Source organism: Apteryx rowi, unplaced genomic scaffold (genome assembly GCF_003343035.1).
Source record: "Apteryx rowi isolate R43461 unplaced genomic scaffold, aptRow1 scaffold_104, whole genome shotgun sequence".
Classification (NCBI taxonomy): domain Eukaryota; kingdom Metazoa; phylum Chordata; class Aves; order Apterygiformes; family Apterygidae; genus Apteryx; species Apteryx rowi.
In genome coordinates, this window is record NW_020447242.1 from 883,084 (window position 1) to 906,615 (window position 23,532).

General features: G+C 37.5%; 1 long non-coding RNA gene across 1 annotated transcript; it reads left to right on the forward strand.

Annotated features, from left to right (window-relative positions):
* The first annotated feature begins 2,429 nt into the window (after window positions 1–2,429).
* Window positions 2,430–12,880, forward strand: LOC112966903. Its single transcript, XR_003253782.1, has 4 exons — window positions 2,430–2,556; window positions 2,950–3,011; window positions 9,871–9,975; window positions 10,717–12,880. It is a non-coding gene; the product is annotated as an uncharacterized LOC112966903 (long non-coding RNA).
* The last annotated feature ends 10,652 nt before the right edge of the window (window positions 12,881–23,532 follow it).

Below are 23,532 nucleotides of genomic sequence, written 5' to 3' on the forward strand. Positions count from 1 at the left end.
TTCTGATTTAACAGTGCTTGGTTTTAATGGATGTTTAGGGGATTTGATTTCCATACATTAAGAATGTTATGCATGAAATGGCAATGTTTTACAAACATTGCATAGTTCAAAGGCAGCCCCAGAGTTTTGCTTTTAGGATATGATTTGGGTTTTTTGTTTTGTTTTGCTTTGTTTCATGCTTTGAGAAAATAGCTCGATATTTAGAGATTTACTTTACACTTTTTGGACTAGTAATGTTTTATTCTACTGGTCTGTTATTCTAACATATAGTAGGATATTCTTGTAACAAACAAAATTGCCATTATCTTCATATAGCACATCCCAGAAACCTRCATAATCTTTGCTGTTCTCTTCCTGTCTCCCACAATGAATAAAATAGACAAGAACTGAGGCCTGATCTACCTCCACAGAGGTCAGAGTTTTCTGTCAATTTTACTGGTCCGACACCAGCACAGCTGAAAAAAATTCACAAGTGAGGGCTGTTAAAAAAGGCCTTAGATATTCTTGTTCAGTCTGAGGTTAGGCTGTCTGTTGCTGATAAATGATTTATTGAATATGGGTGAATTTCCACTACAGAACTAATATAACTGCATATTGACGTATAATTCCTTTCTTTCTCCCAATAGTATCTTCTATGATGTGCATATAAGTATGGAATCTGTTTTTTCGAAAAGATTCATATGGTCAAGTTTTCTGTCTGTTTACTTGCTTAAATAAATGTTTGCAATTTAATAAAACAATTTGTAATGAATACTGTGAAACAAAGTTAAAAGAATGAGTTCTTGAAATAGAAATCATAATAAAAATGCCTTTTTCCCCTCCAAAATGTTTATTTTAACATGTGGTCACATTTTCCTACATTTTCACATTAATTGAGATCTTATTGTTCTAGAAAAATAAATCTTTTTCCCTTCGTCTAGTTTCCCAGCTCTCTTAGGCAAATAAAAAAATACACATACAGCCATAATTTGTGGTTTCAAAATAAGTAAAATTGTGTAAATTCACTGTATCTTTAAAAAGCATCATGCCAAGAAGTACTTTCACATAGCCTATGTTTCATAATTTAGCTCTCACTTCAATGAAATAGCAACATATGATTATCCTTTTGATTACTGAGTTTTAAAAGATGATCTAAAGATTTTTTATTTTGGTCCTTTTTTGTTACAAAGTAATCTTGCATTGTTGTTCAAAAGGAGTTGCTAAGGCTTTGGAGTGTCAGCTGAAGCTCCAAATGCAGGGAGCATTCTCCAGGCAAGAAAGCCTTTCTTTTTGTTTGGAAATTACCAGGATAACGGATTTGTTTTAAGGAGGCAGACTGGGGGGGTGGGGAGGAAGGGGGATACAACAGCAATATTGGCTGGCTTCTGGTGTTCTTGTATGTAATCCTGTATGTTCTTCCCATTCAGATTCAGACAAACAGTTTGAAAGAAACTGCCTATAAATATCAATTCAGTTGCAAGAAACTTTTCTTGGTTACAGAAGCTTAAATAAAGTACCATATCAAATAAAATGTGAAGCATGCTGCAAAGCTTATCTGCTTTCTCCTGAAGAAAGCTCAGTGAACATAGCCACAAGCCTGGAGCCGAATCCTCCAGTACTGAGGCAAGCAGAACAACTCTAAACACTTAAATTATTTTTAACTGTTTTCTCTATTAAAACTCACCAGTGCCCTTCTTCTTCTCCAGGAAGTTGTACCCGTCAGCACCTGCTGAGGGCTTCGTTGATCAAACTGACAGGTAAAAAAATTCCTGTAGAATAAAGCCAGACCAGCTGGCTTTGAAGAGAAACCCCCCAGTTTGGGTTGTGTTTGCCTCACTCACCCCGTACTCAGCAGCCCGAGGCTTTTTCTCCTTCAGCCGTTGACCTGTAGGCTGCGTGATGCGGGCGCGCAAGTGTCTGGCAGGCCGAGGTGCACCTGCTGCTGTCGCTCCCGAGTAAATTTAGCTGTGAAAGGTATCACTGACAAGCAGACCTTTGTCAGCGCTGGCACACGAACACAGAATTCCCGGCCCCCCCTCAAAGAACGCTGCGAGTGCAAATGGAAAATATCGAATCGGCCGTCTTGTCCAGAAATCACTTCTTTGAGAAAGGAAGAGGCAAAATTGCTTTCGTATGGCAAAAAAGTTTCCTCCTTTACATAGACGCTAAAATTGCATTCCAAGAATAATCTCTGAACAAGACAAGTTTTTGTTCTATTAATTGTGGCTGGAAGGAAACTTTTTTAATGGAAATACAGCACACACATATTTCAATTCAGGTTATTAAACTGTGTTAAGTATTAAAGTTGATTGCCTTTCTTTTCACTAACTCATTGTGCTTTTTTATCCAAAGAAATATTAGAAGACTAAAACCTTTCAAATAGGAGGTATTAATCTCATTCCCAAAATTAGAAAGCTTGCAGTGTTGAGAGACTGGATGTCAAAATTACATGTTCATAGCACTTATGCTTTGGGAATCTAGGAACCAACCACTTTTAAAATGGAAGTTGAAATAAATGGAAAGCCTTCTGAAAGTGAAGCAAACTAAACTTGGTGTTCTTGTCCTTACTGGATTCAGGTAAGGGCATTTATCATTTAAATCCGCCCATTACTTCTTTTTTTCTTCTTCCTGGAAGTGGCTTCTGTTGATTGAAATAGAATGACTTAATTTGCATCAGTATATCTATCGCAGAGTTAAAAAAGTTGTCAACATAGGTTTGCCAGGATTAGACGTAACATACCTAGATACTCCATTTCTGCTTGAAAACTATGTCATAAACTCGGACAACTTTAAGGAAAATCATCAAAAGTATGTCTTTTACTAGAATATGCTGCTTAAAAGGAGCAAAATGTTCATTTTAAAAAGAGCGATGAGAAAAAGTCTGGGTCAGGAGCGCTTTGTAAAATAAACAAGGTTCCTATTTACTTACTATGTATAAACAACCACTCACCAAGTTGTATGTCTCCGCAGGGGCACCCTTTCAGATAAAAACATGGACCTGATTGGCATCATCCTGTATCCATGGAAACGTTGTAAGTACCTCTCTCAATATGTACTTCTCTTATTCAGGGTTTAAAAGCTGAGTACTGAATAAGTAAGTGTTTTTATTTAATAATTATACAGGAGGTACTTTGGGGAAGCTTGGTAAGAGGAACAGGTTCTTGGGTTTTGTATCTGTCATAATAAAGCTCTTATGGTTTCATCAGATTTGATAAAATCACGTTTCATTTCAAGTGTCCCGTCAGCTCTCATTCTTAGATAAAAACAACATTCAAAGTCCTAATGAATGAGAATTCTGAACTTTTTGATGATCCATTACAGTCTGAAAAATAATGATCATAGTTCATGTTCCCTTCAGACTTAGGCACTGCTCTAATGGCAATAAACTAGACTGTTTTTGAACATGAAAAAGAAATAGTAGAAAAAATAATTAGTAAGAAAATAGACTCTATTTTCTTTTGAAAACAGGTATAGCCACCTGTATGGCTATTTAGTAGGTCACAGAAGTTAACAGTTTAACAATCAGCTTGAAACCTAACCAAAAGACTGAAAATAAAGATGTTTTAGCATAGAAATAAGTCAAGTGGAAAATAATAATTTTCCTATTAAATGTGCCCGCCTCACTACTTAGTTAAAAATCAAGCCAAAGAACTGGCAGAAATAAGGGATTTTCTATCTCCGTATTCCCATGCAGAGAAAGGAATATAGGCACAAACTACATTTACTTTCAAAATTATAATTCTGAAGATCCACTTCAGAACAAATGTAGTTATTTGAAAGTTTCCTTGGCTCAATTTCAAAATTGTTTAGGAATTCAGCCTATTATCTGGTACAAATAATGCTCACTTTCAATATAGTTTGATTTACAAAGTATGAACATAAGTGATTACAATCCATTATCTTTAAAGTTCTATTTTTTTTTAATCCTACCTTAATCATACCTTAATTTTGTTGATGGAAAATGTATTTTCTCCACCTGGGTCAGGTTGTAGCACTAAAATATTTTAGTAATTACAACCATTATCAGAAAAACACATTTCTGTCTAGAAAGATCCAGTAGTACTCATTGAAATCCAACTGGTTTAGAGTCTTGGTTGGCTAGGTTTATATTTCTGCATATTATTGTCATTTACTCCTGTTATTGTTCTTATTTGCCACCTTGTCTCAACAACCCAGTCCCTGCTGAGTGCAGATGGCACAAATGATCTCTCCGCTGATTAGACTGGAACAGCATTTGCAGACACTGTGTGTAAAACTTTATTAACTAATGAAAATTATTACCTTTTCACATGCTAGGTTCTCCACATCAGTCTTCCACATCCGTTTATGCGTGTGTATACAAATGTGTCAAAGTTTTAAGTTCTATGATTTTGGTGTAAGCTAACTGAACCTGCTTGACTTTCTGTGAAAGCTTCAGTGGGTAATCTGCCTGTGGGCTGGCCCATTTGTCCTGCAGATACTGCTGTGGATTGCCACATGAGACCTAGGATTGTGACTGCTCTCAAGAACTTTTACTCTGAGCCAGCTAAGCATATCAGAGAGGTGAAACTTCCAGCCTCCAGGGAAGGATGCAGCACACATGACAATTTTGTACATTTCCCTTCTATCATGTGCTTATCCTTGCTACAAGGTCGAGGTTGCTGGGGTACTTGCTGGGAAGTAGAATGAGACACTAGTCCCAGCTCAGCCCTCTGTGAATTCACCCTGACATAGACAAGGAAGCTCTGACCTTGTTCGTCAACCTGAACAAATAAACTTTCAGTTATGTACTTGAATGGGGGATTGCTCAGGTACACTGCAAAAATGCACTGAACACATGATGGACTTGATCCTGCCACACTGAAATCGGGGGAAAAGATTTGCCCTTTCGTCACTATGTAGTGGGCAAAAATCTCAGTCTTCCCAGCCACAGATCTTGGGAAAGAAGGGGATGAGGAAAAAAGATAATGGTATCATTTGGGCACATAAATCTTCATCTAAGTAATATATTCTCAGCTTTATGATTTTTAGCTTTTTAATCCAAGATGTCTTTTTTCTAGCATTTGTTAAAGAATCACTTCCAAAATGCTAGAAAGTCAGCCTGAGCATATTGCAGATAAAATCTGTCTCCCTTCTCCATCACGTAAAATAGAGATACAACATTTGGCCTAAATTCAGTTTTTCAGGTGCTAAAAAGCTATGAAAAAACTGCACAGATCGTATGATAATGCGCATATTATACAACTCTAGATCATCATATGCCCAACTTATTATTACTATTTTAGTTTGCTACAGACCAGTTTTATAGCACTGTCAACTTACACAGCACTTTACACACATAAAGGCTCATTGCATGTTCATTAAATTTACAGGCCAAATAGGGCAGTACAAATAAGCAGGGGGAAAAAGGTGGAAAACATTTAAGAATAGGAAAAAGGTAGAGTGAGTATGTGGAGACAAAAGGGGGCTGAATTGTTTGAAGGTTTTTAAGGATCAGAGGCAGACTAAAATGTGGGCAAGGAATTCTCCAAGTAGCACCTCCTGCTATTTTGGAGCCATCAGAGAGAAAATGAGCCCAAACTTTTGCCGCTTCCAGGCCTGAGACAAACACAGCTGAAAAGGATGAGATGAGAAGCCTGGCTGACTTAAAAGTAGCTGCACTTGAGGAACTTGTGCACAATTATGATGTCTCATACTTGTGGACTGAGCTTAAAACAAGCCAAAGGCAGGGGTGAGAAAGCTGAGAGTATGGACTGTACTTTCATTAGCAGGAGCAAACAATTGCCTGGAGGGAAATACAGAGTTACAGTAGCAATATGACAGAATATGAAATCCCCGGTTCATAAATGCACTCATGTATGTGCGTAACTTCAAGCCCAGCACTAAACATATATGTTTGAAGTTGCACATGTCCTTCCCTATATTCTTGTGTAGCATCCTAAAGCAGGAAGAATGTAAAGCTACATTTGGCAAGCAAGAGAGTAGGCAATGTTATGCAGGTTTTCATAGTACCTAAGAGCTGGAATTCTGTTCCTGAAGAGAAAGAAAAATCAAGAGATATCTAGACAGTGGAAGAAGTATGGTTGGAGGAAACTAACTTTAGAAGCAGCATTTTGAACAGATATGAGAGGAGGGTGTTGTGCAACGTTAGGATAGTTACTGTGAGATGTCTGTCCGTTTAAGTGGATGCTGGCAGTGATGGGGGATGCAAATTTTAGGGACATTAAAAAAGGAAAGAACACTATTTAGGAAACTAGCTGCAAGCGTAAAGGATATAAAGTTCAGAAATATGTAGGTCCGTAAGTGAGGAAAGAGAATGGAGTAGTTAATACAGACTGAGGAAGGAGGTAGGGGAGGATTGAGAAGGAAAAGAGGGTTTATTTGGGAAGAATTTTGTCTGAGGCAGTAGCTGGTAGCCAGAGGGAGGTTCATGCAATGTTGCAGAAATGGAGAGAGTCAGATTTGGCATAAAAGCAGCTGAAGGCATGGAAGAAGATAATTTCTCTGAGTGGGGAAAAGATAGGCATTTGGGATACGCTCCTCTACTTTTCTACTTTGAATGTCCTGAAAAGAAAGGAACTTTTCAAAAAGGAAAATTTAAACCAATGACAGGGAAGTATAGACAGATGCATGGGAAAAAAAATTGATCTTGCAGTGAGTTGCCAGTTCTGCTGAAATACTGTGCCTAAAAAAGTTGTATACACATGTACACATGCACATTAAATCTCCCTATTTCTTGATTTTCTTTAAAAGAAACTATGTGAAGAAGTTACTAGTCCAGGCAGAGAAAGTAATTTTTGACACATACAATAATATTAGGTAGGCAGTGTGCTTGTGTAATATGCAAAGCATAAAGGCAGGAAGGGAAAAGGTGACATGGTAGGGCCCAAAYTTAACCTTTCATGCACAGCAGCCTCTATGCAGTTCAGTGCAGTATACAGCACTGCCTCTGTCATAAAGTTCACATATAAACATTAGATGACAGACTGACTCAGGAAGACCACCTGTTCCAGGAACTACAAATACGTAACTCAGAACAACCTCTGTCTTATCAGATTCTGGCTGAGTTTAAAAAAAAAAAAAAAAAAAAAAGTGGTTCTATGGGAACTCAGGTACATACCTGCCACTAATTTAAATGCTATCCAGGATAGTGTCAATAGAGAAGAGAGAGAATTTTCCCAGTAATGTTTACAGCAGAACAGTTGCACTGATTATAAGCTATTTTAAAGTAATAATAAATTAATAGTGACCTTCTCTTCCAAAGTATGATTTATTACAAACTGATCTGCTGTTTTCTATAACTGTTTTACATATTAATTGCCAGTAGACTTGCCCAAGAATTAAAATATAAATATGAGAGTGATTCATAAATAGAGTGTGTCTAAAAGCAAAAACAAAAAAAATCAAAATGTAACAAGCTTTTAGAACTAAAGCATAGTGCAAATCAGCAATATGGTATGTTGTCAAATTAATTATTTGAAAAGGAATATTTAGAATAAACATTGGAAAGGCTCAGTGGAATAAAGGGTTTCACTTAACACTCCCAGTTTCATGCAAAAAATAATTTAACTCCTGTACTTGCAAACCATTTTTCATATTTTGCTATTGTCTCCCAAACTCCTGTAAGCTCCAGTTTTATAAATATGTTCTGTTCAATATATGAGATCTGTTTTACATCTGTCCTGATATTTCAACAACAGGTGCTTATTAGTAAACAAGTAAATGGACCTCCTGCTTGTTTTAAGTAKGTCTTTTCATATTATATGAATAGTTGATTTGAAAAATATTATTTTAGGTGGACTGGTATCCCAGCCATACATAAGGTTGCCTGACATTTCTCACTGAGATGTTTTTAATTGTAAGTTGTCGGATTTCAACCACTAAGCTGAAAAGTTTTCCTTTTGGGATGTGTTGTATCCCAAATTTTCTAGAATGGTTCAGCAATCACTTGAAATTAACAGTAGGAGAAGTATTCTAGTTTACATATGCTAAAAAATTATAATAGTTTTGCTGATAATCTCTAACACCTACAGATTTTGGAATAATGAAGTAAGTTTATCAGGGATGATCTTAAGGATGTATCTGAAGTCTGCCCAAATAGCGTATCTGCCAAAGAGAAATTCACCAAGAAAATACCAGGTCATGTATGCTTGTTTGAGACTTCAATTGGGAATCTGGCACCAAAGAGGAGGAGGAAGTGATTAAAAACTGTTGGCATGACTATATGCAAAGAGCCAAATTATAGCTGCGTGGCAACTAATTTTGATATTCCTGATATTTTAAGCACTGGGCATTCTTTTCTTACAGAATCTGAGGGTTTAGTAAGGCATACACTGAACTGTGTATATTTTGCCTTGTATACAGAACAGATGGGTCAGCTGCTGGTCCTTCCCTTATGTGCTCACTCTCAATTTCCAATACAAAAAGATAAATGCATAGGTTGCTTTTCTTTCTCTTTTCTTTCTCCTCCTCTCCCCCCCCCCCTTTTTTTATTTGCTCCTTGGAATGATACAGGGAACAGGCTTCCCTTTGACTTTCTCTTTGCCCCACCCTCCCAGCTCCTAATGTTGCTGTAAGCATTGTCCAGCCTTCTAAGTAGCAGAGAGAAAAATTTCTGATAGAATTCATGTATCCCGAAGAACTGAGCTGTGCAACAGCCACTTATATGTACATAAAATGTAATTCTAATCCTCTGTTGTTTTTTGGCATTAATATACTATATTCACTGAGATTGAGACAAAACTGCTGCCTCTGAGAGCCACTGATTTGGACAATTATCCAAAATCAGATTATAATAAATGGCAGTCTTAGGAATTTTGATTAACCTCTAAATAAATGTTACTTTGGAAAAACCCTGTCAAATGCATTAATGACAAGTTGTGAAGTAGTAGTAATTGCAGGCATGGCATTACAGATAACATAGTTAATTGATACCACCCTCTCAAACATGTATAGCACATCAGCTGCCATGAAGCTGGAGTGATTATAATAGTATTTTCAACAGTTTAAATATATTAAATAGGACATGTGTAAAATGGAAATTTGGGGTGCTTATTAGGATCATCCCATATGGTCATTTGATGTCTTTACTTGGGGCAAATACATTTGTAGTGTTGCTCAGTCATTAACACTTCCACCCTTCTGAGGAGGTAAGTATATAATGATCTGCCCTAATTAGCCTTTATGGGAATGTCATATGCTCCAGGATGAAGACTGTTATTAACTAAAAAGAGACCTGGTTCCCTTCCCTTCCTCCCCCCTGCAACTCAGTACGTATTCTTTGGATGACATTGTTGGGTTTTGGTTTTACTTAGCTCACTATCATTATTGTCATAGTCTGGTAATGCAGTATAAGTGCGTTTTTATTTTTTAAAAGCAAAAGTTAACAAAACAAATCTGAAAGTGCACATTCTTCTATAATTATATGGATTCTTACTTCATACAAAACACTGAGAGGTAAGCTGTCTAAGAAGTTCAGCTGAGATGTGTCATAAGATGACTGGTTATGAAAGAAGGAAGACTGCCCTTCTCCTTTTCTCCCATACCCAAGGAAGAGGCTGTTACTGCTTTTAGCTCATTACATTTGTAACTCTAAATAGTTCTTATCTCACAGGAATGATTTAACAATTAATTTAATAATGTTAGTAAAGTATTTCACAATACTCCTCTGTGCATCTTCTGGGAAGATAAAAATCATTGCAGATAGGGGATAGAGGCAAATATGTCACATAGCAGATACTCCAGGTAGTATCCCAAATTGTATAGGATTTTTAAGAGTGTAATCATTACTGGGCACCTATAGTAGCCTATCACATGAATTTAGCCTGAGATCAGCATTAGGAGTAGCAGCTCCACTGCAAAGAGGGTTGGCATGCTTCTTTGTGTTTGGTACACCAGCTCCTATTTCCTTAGGGATACCTTTCCCTGGTTCGAGTATCTTCATGCTCTCAGCCTGGCTACCAGTTGCAAGAAGACAGAAGAGGAACTCACCTAGCAGTTAATTTTTCCTCATCACATGTAAGTTTACTTCTGTCAGGGAGCAGCAAGGGCTGGCTGCTCCGCAAGGCAGGTGACAAGCCAGGAGCCAAAGGTGACTGCAGTGCAGACAGCACCTTCACCAATCAGGGCATGGTCTCACAACATCTGAAGACAGCAGGCAGAGCAGGGGGCTGGTAACAGAGTCCACTGACAATCCCAGACAAGCTGAAATAGTCAAGTCTGGGGCCCATCCAGAGAGTCCACTCACAAATAGTAGGAGATGGGGCCAGAGATAGGACTGGAAACAAAGCCACAACATGTGTCTACAGTCCGTCCAGGAGACAAGGCCAAAGACAAGACTGCAACAAGGCTACAACATACATCCAAGAGGTCCATCCAGGAGAAAGCCTACTCACAGCATAGGTCTAGGGACCACTCAGAAGACAAAGACAGGAGTTGAGGCTGCAACATTTACAGCATAGCTCAAACTACCAAGGCATTCAGGCCTGAGCTTAAATGGAGTGCCTAGACCCATCTGCAGAGGGTGTGGGTGGATGCCCCAGGTGAGGCTGTTTAGGGCCATTAAGGCCTGTTAGTGCACTCAGGACTCTGACAACTTCTTCCTTTCTCTTTCCTTTATCAATGCTTGCAGTCATACAAGTCAAAATGCATCTGCCTAGATCACCTTTCCTAGTGATGGTCTAGAGAAACAATCTGTTTGGGGATGGGTTCAGCTTGAGATTATAAATGAAAAGTGTAAAACATGTTCTTGTCTTTCAGTGTTTTCATAGAAATGCAGTAGAGGAGATTACATGTACAGAATCTAGGGAAGAATATCAAGACTTTGGATTTCTTGGTGGGGACACATTTTGTTAAGAGTCCTCAGTTCATCTTGTTCAAAGCATGACTGCAGCCCTTTGCTGTAGGATCACCTCATGAACAGGTCAAGAGAAAACAAGGTGTGCATGGATGTTATAGCTGCACATCTCCACTAAGCTAGAGGGAGCTTCTTCAACAAGATGGAGGTATTGGCAGAATGAAAAATCGAGAAGCATGCAGAGGACAACCAGCATGTGCCAAATCACCATGATCTCTCAGCACAGGAGTCCAGGTGAAAGGATTGATTTTGGAGAGAGAGTTGCTCAACAAAAAGGAAGAAAGAAAAGAAAAACCATGGGCATGTTTGTTTTCACTTGTAGTTTCTCACTTCAGTAAGGCAATGATGGAAACCTCTACAATGGGGTTCCTGCAGGTGAACATCATCAGGAGTTTTAGCTTCATGCACTTAAGAATGTTGGCTGTTTGTGTTTTTTTTTTTACTGAATATTTTGGATTCCTGAAGGAATTACTGGCACAATTGGTTCTGCATTTGAAGAGCTGGTTAAAGTGTAAGTAAGTTTTTCAAGGCAGAAGGGCATGCCCACAATGCATATTGGTAGGCTGACTGCTGCTGTTCCTTTTTGTGGTTGGGAAAGAGAACTGGCTTGATGCAGTGTAAAAAAGGGCTGAATTTCTCAAAAACTGATGTAACACATATCTTCAGTGTATACTGCATTAATGCCCATGATTAAAAGAGCTAGATAATGCCTGATAAAAGAATTAAAATATTTCCTGGAGATGAAGACTACTCCCTTTGGACTAGGTCCTTGAGGTGGCCTTGCAAAGAGGGTGCCACCTCCCAGGACAGAACATCAAAAGGTGGCTCTTCACACAGGAAGCTTCTGGACCTGTTTTGTTGATCATACCATATGTGGATGGCAGTGTAATTCCATCATCAAGAAAATTCAGGAACTTCATGAYCTGGATAAAATGTGTAGTCTGCTGCGTGGTGGAAGGCTTATAGCCTACAGTGACAAGAATAGAGCAGAGAGCAAGGATCAGCCATGCCTGAAGTGGGCCTTCTGCTCCTGGTTGCAGGTTTTATCCATCTTTCCCCTCTGTGTGCTAGGTGGCACAACAGAGTCACAATTTCTCTCTGGGATAGGGCAATCACTTGATGTGACTCCTAGCAGAGACCTGTGAGGGGCAGTGAGATGCGAGGAAAGCTAGCAAGTACAAATTGGATCTGCTGAAGTATGGCTTGGACTCATCCACTCCATTTTACAACTGAATTAGTGATTTAGGGATGATAGAGTGACCAATTTGACCCACTTGGCCATTTGCAAATGCAAACTTAGAACAACCAAAGCAATGTAACTATAGCTATGGGAGCTTCAGGGCTCCATTCTCTCTCCCTGAGATCACAGGGTATGAAATACAATAGAACATCTTTGTCAGGAAAGAAATAAGTTCAGCTTAGCTTCAGCTTAGAGGTTCTGAGCAAAGGCTGTAAGTGTAGCTGCTTGAGAAATGGAGTTAGAATGTTGTTGCGAAAATAAAGATGAGACTAAAACCTCAGGCTAGGGAAATTGCTTTGTAAATTCTATCTTTTGAGAAAGAGAATTTGCAGGTTAAAACAATTATTTCTTCAAAGCAATTCTTTTCTAGGTCATCCTGCCAGTTTAAGCCAGCTTTTACTTTATGCAATAAAACCATGAGATCAATTTATAACCTTCTAGTCATGTGTATCTGTTGTCCATTTTCAAATGAAAACTCATAGTCCTGAAAATTCCACCATTCTAGTAAAATATCACCATCTAGCCAATACATGTACTCAAAACTGTGTGAAATGAACCCAAGTCCTGTATTTTCTCTCGATTGCCTTGAATGAGGTTTTGCTAAATATGTATAAGAGCAGTTCATAATTTCAAATTTTTTTTGAAATAGCATGATGCATGTCTTCAAATAAAAGCTATCTTGCTTATGAAAAAAACTTAGCTGCAAAAAAGTCAAAATCTCCAACAGAAACCAGAACTGTTCCTGTTGTATTCATAGTGTTCTATGAACAGTAGTGTTTTTACCACTTTTGTTAATGATTTGAATTTGTTTTCTGGTAGTAAAGCCAGCTTGACGGACTACTTTACAGTAAATAAAGTTTTTACTCTTAAATGCTAAAAACAAATTTTTAAGCTAAAGTTTTTCTTTTGAGAGTTGTCCAAAGTTTCATTCCCTGACTTCTTCCTAAAGCTATGGCGACATAAATCAGACCTAAAGCATCCCAGTTTACACAGCTGTGCCAGGGAAATAGTGCAGGAACTTCACCTTGCCAAGGGAAGGACTGCACCCTGGCAAAGATCAGCTCCCTGCTCCTTCCTAACTTCTTGCTCATGGTTGATGGGTAGTAATTTCTGTCCCAAAAGCAGTGAATGGGACAATGACCCTGACTGGACAGTAGTGATTTTCATAGCTGACTGAGTAAAACCTCAAGGAATCTTTATTTTTTTTTGTGAGGACAAGGAGACAGTCTCTCATCTCTTTAAGAATGTTTGAACGTAAGATTACTAATAGGAAACATTATACACAATTACATCTATATTTTCCCAATCATTTTCCATGCACCAATCCTCAGCCAACACAGTTGGCATCACTCCCACTGAAGACACTAATTTACACCAGCCGAGGTCCTGGATCTTATGTTATTTTCATATTTATGTACTATAGTCTGTGAAATGTCAATAAAGCATGCTGGTTTTGAATTGGATAAGATCACAATAGCACAACATAATAACGATTTTACATATGGACTTAAATCAGCTCACTTGACCTCAGGCACTGAATTCAGGCACTGCTGCAGGTAAATAAATAAATAAAAAATACCAAAATGTTACAATGAAATCAGGATTGCATGGCATTTAATCTTATATTGCATCCTATTGATTTTATGCCAGCCTTAATTTTTCATTTTTAAGTGAGTTGCAGGATGCAATATTGGTACCAAGAGTTGTCAGCATAAAACCCAGAAGTTTTGGGGAGTAGACATGGGGAAACTGAAGTTTACTGAACATGGGAAGAACAGGAAGATGGTCTGGGGTGCAGAGATTATGATATTAAGCAGCTGTGAAATACTGAGCATCACTGACCATTTAAATGATTGCTATCAAGTTTTCTGGTTTAATTAACAATTAAAAACAAGGGGGCAGTTTATACCTATTAGAGCCATTGTGTTAAGCTGCCTGTAAACTTGGGCATGTACCTCTGCTTGACTTCAGTTCACATCTGGAAGATTTTCTTTGCCACTAAAGGCTAAAAAACTATTTAGTTTTAAAAATGACAGTCTGCATCCTGCAGTGTGTGTCTGTAGCAATGGGTGGATTCTCTGACAATTTAATTGCCACAGAATCACACAGGGCCCTGACTATAACCAAATGGTGTGTGATAAACACAGAAACTTATTTTATTAAAATATTCTCTTCATTTAGTACTTGAATGCACTAGAAGTGGCCTTCTGAAAAGCTTAGGTCATGAAACAAAAATTGCTGTTGGACTGGATTGCTTCATTGTTTATTTAACTTGACAGCAGGTTAGYTACAGTTTCACAATTTAGATCATTTATTTTTATGGTCAAAATGTTTGTACAGTAGCAAAATGGCTTAGTGTATCGCTGCAATGGAATAGTGCCTCATTTTGCAGCTGCTCTGGCTTTCTTTAGTTCAGGCTTCATGCACAGTGGGTGCTTCAGGAACCTGGCAAACTGTTAAATCAGTCTTGCGCTAGCCAGAAGTGCTTTCCCTGTTGTGCCAGTCTACTGTACCCACAACAAAAAAACCTTTGGAAGCTCATTTCAGTAGCATTTTCTAGTGTTTCAGGTAGCCCTGAGAAGAGAAAGAGACATAATCTTTAAGTTCTCTTAAATACATAGATATGCACACAGATATGAAGGTCCAATTCAAAAGCCTCCAAAACCAAAAAAGGATACAGTTATTAATGTACTGATAGTAGTCTTCTTTGTATTATACAGAAATGCATCAATGAGCTTGTGGAAAAGTTAGCTAGTGATATGAAAATTTCACATTCATGAAGACTTGGGGTAGTAATAGACCATATCTCAATCTTTGGTATCCATCCTCACTATAATGTTTATGAAGGACTCAGATATTTTTAATGAATTCACAGCATCTTTCTGAGGTTAATAAGTAATACACAGTTAAACCAACTGGAAAAATAAGATCTCCCTTCTACTTCCTTTAGTCTACTTTCACTAAAGTGCTAGGAGAGTATGGGAAGAGGTGCAAGAAGGACAAACAAATTTATTTCAGAAGTCACCTCATTTTCTCTCTATATCATGAGATTTCATGTCCTAGAGGAGTGCCGTAGAAAGTCAGACTCCTCCTTCCCAAGAGCGTTTGATAAGGAACCAAGAGTTTGAGCAATGCCGGACATCTTGAACAGARAAAGACACCTTTATGGTGGCCCCTGCCTCTGCTAGCTTCTCTGAAGTGAACAAGGATCTTTTGACACCTTTGGGTATTTGTGTCTTCAGTGGCAAGTGGCCAAATCAAGTAAAATAAACAAATAAAAGGGAGCTCACTTAGACTTTCTACAAACATAATGCAACGCATAACTCAATAGCAGAGAATAAGGCCTTGTGCAGTTCACAAAAAAGAAAGGAAGGTTTTGATTCTGTGGATCCAGATACCAGGTACCTGGCTTGCTGAACATGTGCAAAAGTTTTGGATTGTAAAAAGCACATGAAATCAAGATATTATTTGTAAAATAGATTCTGTCACTTCTCCTGGGCTCCACAGAAAGTCCTACTAGTGTAAGAGGGTTGTAGTGTAAGGAAAAACACCAGTATGGCCATAGGTAAACTTTCCCTTACTGTAAATTCATTAGTTGTTCAGGCTATGCATATGTGCAAAATACAGGGTCTGATTTTTTTTAAGCTTACACTGGATTTTTTTTTATCCTCTAAGAGCTCTGTAAGATTGGCATTATCCTGTAGTAGTGTCACAGCCTGCAGTCGTTTAATGCTGCTTCTTGTGAGGCCAGGATTCCACGCCCAAGTGCATTTAGTAGGTCAGTACAGTAATTTTAAATGTCTTTCTTTCAGTCTTTTGCCATCTTCAATTATACCTTTCCACCCTACTATTTGTGTAATTTTCTTCTGTCTGAAGTCTCTTTACTGTTGTTCTCTATTGCACAGCATGACAAATTACCCATCAAGCCGTATCTTTTCAGCCCAGAAATGTGCAGTAACACAGAGTCATGGCATTATCACATGTTGTGCACTTTATTTCCTCACAGTTCATTCAAGTGTGTCACTTTATTTTCCTGCTTCCTTTTGTCATCACGAAGATTAACCATTTTATTCTTCCTAAACTTTAGAAACAATTAGAAATGCATTGCATTGTAAGCTTGTAGCAACACCTATACAATCCTATATAAGTTATACTTTTCCTGTTATCCATGGCAAAATTATGTTCATGATTCGGAGTCTTTGTAGAAACTAAGATGTTTATCTGTATAGAGCTAAGTAACTTTGGCTGTGGGCAAGAGAATTATTTGTGGCCCCTGGCCATCAACCAAATTAACTGTAAGACACCATTCAGTTTGACAGTGTGTACTAGATTCTCTTGGGAGTTATGAAACTTTCTGGGCCTAAAGCGTACTATGCACAATTCTTTCTCTCCCTCCCTCCCTCCCTCCCTCTCTCTCTCTCCCTGTCTTTAATTCAAGATAAATACCAGTAATTATACAGCTTGTGTTGAGATATCTCACAGGCATTGCAAGTATGTGTTAGAAAAATCAATTGGAATAGCTGAGATAGTCAACAGGGCTACAGCTGATATATAAAATGTATCTTTAGAAATTGTGATTAAGATGATATAGAGAAAGTTGGTTCTTAAATACATCATTTAGAGCACCAATCTTGTCTCATTAGTATTCCACTGGAACACTACAGAAGCTTAGGTGCCCAGTAACTCCTGCAGCATTTATAACATTAATTTACAGATTGAAGAAAACCGCAGAAGTAAATTGAAAACTTTCCTCCCAATATCCTCTTCTATCCCAATTCTTCTTCACAATATATTTTATAAATGGTTAGTAAAAATGGTTGATTGAAAGGAAGAAAAACACTTTTGTAAGACAAGCTTCAGGGATTGGGAATTCAGGTAATCAGAAACAGTGTTAAGGCTGTGAGATGAAATTTGGTTGGAGATAACCAAATACACTGCTACATTGTTATTAACAAAACACTGACTGTTTAAAACTGTTAGAGTATGATTTACCTGAGAGATTTTGTGATTTCTAAATACTTATACCTAGGAAAGGATGAGAGCAGAATATAATAAACTGAAAGTATAGCTGTGCCGAGGATGGAGAGCCATTAGCAGATCTGTGTTAGTGGTCCTGTGATTTGAATAGTGGGAGATGCTAAGAGAATAGGTTTGAGATGAGCTGTCAAACCTGTGATGTTCAGAATTATCAATAGGTGGTACAGACATAGGCTAGGCAATAATTCCTAGTCTAAATTAATCTAATCCTAAAATTAGGTTTCTGTTCCACCCTCTGCAGCATTTTACCATGTACTCTGTACCATTTACTTACACCATATCTGTAGCGAGCCTTTCATGTTGGCTTTTAAAAATCCTATGTATCAATTAGCATCACACATAATTTAATTCTGATTCATTTTTCAAGAGTATCCATTTACAAGTACAATAGCAAGATTAGTATAGAAAGAAAAATGCATGAAAACTTTATAAAAAAATCTGTGTTTTAAATGAAAGAGAAATCTTTTGATTCATTTTTTGTAACTTTTTGAGAAAACTCTTCAATTTACTTTAAATGGGACTGGAAACTCAGGCTGTTGCAGTTCATTTATCTTGTAATTTTTTTAAATTCATTCACTTTGGAGTGTCAGGTAGGAGCAGGTAATAGAAAATCCAATTCCAGTGTGTTTCTCCATATACCCCCTTTATGAAAACTTGTTACTACAGCAGATAAACAGAATTATACAAGCTTTGTCACACAAATCACATTATAAAAGGTTCCAAAAACTTGACAATGTTGACAGTTGTTTTCAGCAAATGGCTGCTTTACTGTAGCACTGTCAATGTTGATGTCCTTGTGCACATGTAAAAGAGCAATGTGATTAAGGCAAGCTTGTCCATGCTAGATATGAGCCAAGTTTTCAATCTCCTCATGGCACTGAAAGATTGCTCAGCTGTTGCAGATAAGGCAAGAATAGCTAGCAGATTTCTGCCATTAAAAAAAAAAAAAAATCCTTCTCTCTGGGCATGCATTCTATAGGAATTTGTAACATCTGCTACTGACCTTAAGTTCTAGATAAGAGCAGCTCATATTTGTAACTCACATTGATATTACTCAGCTTAGATGATGCACTTCCAAGGAGATTACTGAAGTATCTTTGTAAGAAGAGATTTTTCTAGACAGCAGTCTAAAGGAGGATATACTTTTGTAAAGTGGTACAGTAATGAATTATCACCATTCCTCTAGTGCCACTTACCGCTACAATTTATGTCCACCTTACATTGAATTTAATTCACACAAATAATCTATATTGTCTTCTCTTCTGAGAATATTTCATATTTATATATGAAAATCAATGCATGTGCCCTACCTAGAACATCAGTCATTTTTTCCATATTTTGTTCTCTATAAAGTAGATGAAGGGAGTGGAAAACTTGGTTCTTTCGCCAAAACTTTGTCAAGGGAAATGGGCCTGAGTTAACACAGTCATATCCTCCATCCTATTGACCCTGAATTCTTTATGTAAGATGTCAAAGCCACGGGACTCAGCAGATTTGTTGTCATGTCTGGGTGTGGAAATAGTGGGAAGAAGCCAATTTCAACAGCATAATCTTACAACAAACCCACAGGGATTTTCTCATATAAATTAGTGTAGACTTTGTTAGTCTAAATATGCTCAGATTTCCACTTTGTATCTACTAAAAACTCTTTTGAAAAGCCTGAGTTTGTGACAAGAGGCTGAGGGGCGATTTCAGGTTGGCATAGGGCGACCAGCTACATGTACCCTGAAAGCTTCAGTGTGATACTGCAGATCTTGGAACATCATAGGTGTATGCTTCTAAAAGATTATATGGAAAAACTGGGTGAATTGAAGCTATTTATTAATGGCTATTTCTGACAAGCTTGGTCAAAATAACATGCCTAGCATCATAAGGAAACACTATGACAGGCACAAGGGTAGAATACAGTACTAAAGGGCAACACTCAGTCTTTAATTTTGAAACCATCCTTTCTCTTCTTGCAGTCCACTGACATGTTTTCTGTACACCCACCAAATTCAGTAACATGTTTCAGACAACAGTCCTTTTTGCTAAACAACTCCAATTCAAACCTAGAAAATAATCCAGTCTGTGCACTCAGTGATGCAGGAGTCTGATAGAAAAAGATGCTTATGATAAAGTAACTGAAGAGCATAAYTTAGTACATACAAAGGGGAAAGGAGAAAATTTAAAGATGCGCTGTCACCTTTAATCCTCGCATTTCCCTATGTTTTAAGGCTTGATGCTATAATCTAGACATCTTTATAAAATAGTTGTTTGTATTTGTTTGTGAAATTTATTTCATTTCAACATTTACCATGTTGTGATAATAAATTCACATCCATCAGCAGTGTCAGGACTTTAGATTAACAGCACAGACTTCTCCATGCCAGGGACAGTGACTGCCGCAAAATCCCATTTCACAGCCTCTGGAGGCCTAGGGTGAAACAGACTGGTCATTCTATAAGGATAATGCATTTACAGTCAAGACTATTGTATTCAGCCTAAACGTACTCTTTGCAGCATACTTAGCTGCCAAACAAAAACTCTTGAGAACATGCACAACCTGTGATTCTAGAAAGAATTAATTACTTGACTAAATTTAGTGATTTTTCTAGGAAACTGTACAAGGGTTAACCCTGGGTTTCCTCCTTCATACTAGATTCCAATGTCTCGTCCCAAAGTGTGGAAATGTACATACCTAAACAATTGTGATTACTCTTTTTGACATGAATTAAATAATGTTTAATTAAAGTAATAAACTAATATTATTTTCTTATTCAGAGAAATGTGAGAAATTTTCTTCCTGAAATTAAAAGATAAGGAAATAGGGAAAACACCAATATGTTTGTATGTTTGCTCTTACATCCACTGTAGGCAGACACTGAGAATTTCAATCTCAGTGGCTGAAATTTTGCAAAATTACAAGCAATTGAAAAGAATAATCTTGTTACGGGAAATCATGGACAGCCTTAGCTTTGGGCAGCACCACCTGTGCCTCCTATAATTACCAAGTTTAAAATAAAACTTATAGCAAGTGTAACAAACAGGGCTTTGCTCTTAACCCATCAGAAACCAGTATTAGTTTTGCGTTTTGCATCATTAGGGTAAAATTAGGTGCTATAATAAAAGCTACATTGCGGGAAGAGGACATGATCATTTATATGTCACCTTGTGAAACTCAAGGCAACAATACAATTCTTCCTTCCTAAAAGTGAACATAATGTTTCTCACCCAGATGCTCTGGACTCAGAGAGTAGTCATTTTATTCTCATTCTTTCATTCTCAGACTCTCTGTTTGAAGATCTAAATCTCACAAACTAAGGGCTGTCATTATCAGCTAGTAAATCTTTGTATCAGTGGTTATTCTGTAAGGTCAATTAGACTCAAGAGCATTTCAATTTTGACATATTACGAAAGAAAATTTTTCATGCAGAACTGATGAAACAGGAATGCTTCTTGCTATACTATTCTGTACTCTGCTTTTTGTGTTCTTCTACCACAGCACAGCTGCATGCATTAGCAGGCTGACTTCACTTTGAAAATCTTAAGCCACATTCTTTGGAGCAGTTGCTTCATGTTGGTCAGATTTCTCTGTAGCCCTTTTTTCCATTTAGAGCCATGGAGGCTGACACACAGTTTCCAAGAACTTTAGCATGTCTTGTGTCTCCTGAATCCCAAATATTTCATAAGAGACTAGAAAAAGAATATCCAGATAATCTTTAGGCTTGTAATACAAGCTTCAAGGAGAAAATTAGCTCTGAAAATAAGAAAAGTAATTACTTCATTTTATGTTAGTTGGTGTCTTTACATATATACTTTCATTGTTACACTTAAAATATTCACAAGATTTGAAGAGACTATGAAATCCCACTAATTCTAGCACTAATAACAGCTTTTGTTGGTCAGACTGTAAATGATACTGAATGATTATTTAAAAAAGCAATAATGTAGCATGAAAAATAAAAGATGAGCAATAAAGTAAAACAAAAGAGCTTGTTGCCTTTCCAAAAACAATACGTTTTCATTCCTGGCCTAGCTTTACTTTTTTCCCTTCTTCAAGCATCTTTTTTTTACATTATGAACTAAAAATAAAAGCATTCAAAGTTCAAACTTTAAGTCCAAAATTACTGCTTTTCAGATCCTTTATTATCCTTTCAGGCATCTAAAAAAAAAATAGGTCAAAGCAACACTGCATAATTTAGAAAGTTAACAAAATGTTGTTTATGGAACAAAAATGTAAGTAGATGTAATTACAATACCTTTAAATGTATTGTTTCCCTTCTATTGTCAATTAAACATTTTAAAGAACATTTTAAAGTTCTGAACAAAATTTTTGCCTGGGCCAGAATTGTCTCAAGATGATAGAGGGTAAAATAGCCTCAAATCATATGACATGACGTCCACATGCGTCAACTGGCAATATGAGTGAGCTTTGGCTCAGAAGCTAGTTTTGTTGTCCGGTTAAAGGCTTCACACAAACATGGCACCTACATAGTATAGAGAAGGTGAGCACTGAAGATCAGCACATAGCAACTGTAGATACAAACACACATTAAAATAAATATGGCCCTGATCCTGTAAGCAGCCTTGTCCAGGCACAGCTCCATTCTTAGTTCTCAGCTCTGCCACAGTGAGTCTAATATGTTCTTTTTTTCTTCAATTTCGGTAGAGGTTTAACATTCTAAATATTCAAGGCCAAGTGGCTAGGAGACATAATATTGATAGCACTTGATAATGGAGAAACAGTGTGCAAAGAAAAAGAAATATTTATTTTCTTGCCATGCGTGAAAATAGTGGAGACAAAACATTCAAGAATTTTTATCCACAGCTGATAACTAAAAGAGCCAAACTTCCCTTTGATTTTCTACTTTCTGTTTACTGAATAAACTGGGTTTCCTTAGTTCCAGGTCAAAGCTCTTCCTGCATTTCCTTACCTGCAATATGGAGCAAACTGAAGTCCCCAGAGGTGGCTACGCAAGGCTTGTTTAGACCTTCCACCTCTGCTGTTCATTTCCACTGGCAGGGCTAGCAGGAAAGGAGCCAAGCTGTTGCAGGCATTTGGAGTCCAATGAATTCTTATCACCTAACAAAGTTTTGAGTCTAGGTTTGTCATTTAAGTTCCTCTTGTAGACAGTGGCAAGAGAGAGAGACGTCTCTTCACCACTCCTGTTTTGAATGGATGAATCCTGCCCTGCAGGTGCCTACCAGTCCCACGACTATAGTCTAGATAGCTCACTTAGATGAGATGCCCAACTTTTAGATATCTAAAGTTAGGTGTTGTCTGAAGTTTTTCACTAGCATTACCAAACATGTTTATTGAAAATGTGAGTTTGTCTATTGAAGTACTCTAACTACCATGAAATCTGCACTGGCAATAAAAAGAAGGGGAAACTATACAGGACAAAATGTTGTACAGACAATACCTTAGAAGCCATAAAGAGAGAAATCTTAATTATAGTCACCCAAAAAAGGTTGTAAAGGATATTCGAATAGGATATTTGGCAGATGAAGGTGTCTCACCTATGTTTTCAGATCCCTGATTCTGAAATTAATCCATCAGGGTGTGGTTTAGTGAGCCACGTCCTGAAGAGTGCAACATACTATAGACAGGACCAGAGGAACCAAGCACAGACCAGCATTATGTCTTGCTGCTGTCAGTTCACCCCATTAACTAAATAGTGACCCTTCCGCAGCCTCAGATAGTTCCCCCTCCTCAGCCTTGAGGAGCTGGGGTGGAACTTGCCACAGCCCGAGTGAGAACATGCCATGGAGACTGCCAATGTCCATGCTCTCCTATGCCAGAACACTTTAGGACTTCTGTAATTAAGCCTATCAAATGTTTTCTACAGGTAGACTTTTTCTTCAGTGATGTTCTTACTGTAAGACTTAATCATAAGTATAAAAAATCTGCCTGACTTATTTTGATTTACATTTTAGGATTTTCTTCACACAAAAACAGGCAATGCAAACCCTGTAAATAATGTTTGAAATTAGTCAGCTTCCCACCCCCTGCACAAACACACGCACACACACACACACACACACACACTCATGCAAACAACTAATGTAGGGTTACAGACATTACAGACAGACAAGTCTCTTGGTCTCAAAATTTTCAACATGACTATTTTACCTATTACAAATGTATAGGCAACCAGTTTCTGATCTTTTATTAGATATAGATCTGTCAGTCACTCAATATGACTTAATCTGGATATGTTTGCAAATTTATTCCCAGGAAAAAAATGTTTCTATTTAGTGGTACTTACTCAAGAAAATGTGTTTAAACAAATGAGGCCAGAATAAGCATCTTCTACAGAACAGAACCATCTATACACATATATTTGAACAATACAGTCTTAATAAAGTACCGATTTCTGTAACATGAATGTTGATGATTATGAAACAAAATAACATGATGGAGAAAGATAGTTTTTAGACTTATGCAGCTGCCAATTGG